Consider the following 1,096-nt stretch of genomic DNA (forward strand, 5'->3'; position numbering starts at 1 on the left):
CGCATTTCCTATTCGAGACTTAACGCGCCAGATACAGTAGTACTTAAGGCTGAAGATCTTGTCAGCACTATGCTTGCCAGGGGTTTCACCCTGGGCAAAGATGTCATCCGCTAAGCAAAATCTTTCGATGAGAAGCATGGCTTCACGTCAACTGCCACCGCCAAGGTGGAATCCATCGACAAGAAGATTGGGCTAAGCGAGGAATGCACACTGGGAATTACCGTGGTACACCAGAAGGTCAAGGACATGGACCAGCAGTTCCAGATCTCCGACAAGACCAAGTCCGCGTTGGCTGCTGCCGAGAAGACGATGAGCAACGGCGGGTCCGCTGTCGTCAAGAACAGGTATACGTCTTCACCAGCGCATCGTGGGTCAGCAGTGCGCTCGGTAAGGTTGCCAATGATGCCTCCAACATCAGCACGGTGACGAAGGAGAAGATGTCGGCCGAGGACGGGAAGAAGGGCTCCGGGGGCAGCTCGTCCACGCCCATCCGCTGATCGTCGCCCCCTGTTCCTCTATGTACCTCGCTATGTTGTATTATTTATTGGTGGTGGATCAGAAAAGAACATTAGATATATACAACACATGAGATTATCCCTTCCATATGTGATCTTTTGGGACCCAGGATTTGTTTCTCTTTGTAGAAGAACAGGAAATTTACCTTGGGATTTCACATATTACAAAATGGTTCAAGGTAGAGTTGGAATGAACCTTTTACTTTTAAAGTTGTGGAAGGGTGCTGTAATAATGTTGCTAGCGTAATAGTGTTGTGTTGTTCCACAATGGCCTTGCCTCCGCCTAAATGCACTGTACTTAGGGTGGGGACGATCATAGCAGTACACAAATGCCCATGTGCTCCTTACGCCAGTATTGAATTGCTTGCATGAAAGCTTCTGGCCTATGGTTGTTGCATCATATGATATCAAATGGTAATGTAACCATGCTTCTATTTAAGCATGAGAGGAGACATGGACATAGCTCGCAACAAATCCATTTCATTCTGTGTATCAGAGGGTGCGCAACGCGTAAAGCTTAGTGGTTGATAGGTTCATACCAGTGTACACCACATAAGCATTGCCCGCAAGGTCTGCACTTG

The 1,096-nt window shown here is 47.8% G+C and overlaps 1 pseudogene; it reads left to right on the forward strand.

The window, feature by feature from the left end:
- Positions 1–610, forward strand: part of LOC119284281 — a 1,764-nt pseudogene extending 1,154 nt beyond the window's left edge.
- The last annotated feature ends 486 nt before the right edge of the window (positions 611–1,096 follow it).

Source organism: Triticum dicoccoides, chromosome 4A, assembly GCF_002162155.2.
Source record: "Triticum dicoccoides isolate Atlit2015 ecotype Zavitan chromosome 4A, WEW_v2.0, whole genome shotgun sequence".
NCBI lineage: Eukaryota > Viridiplantae > Streptophyta > Magnoliopsida > Poales > Poaceae > Triticum > Triticum dicoccoides.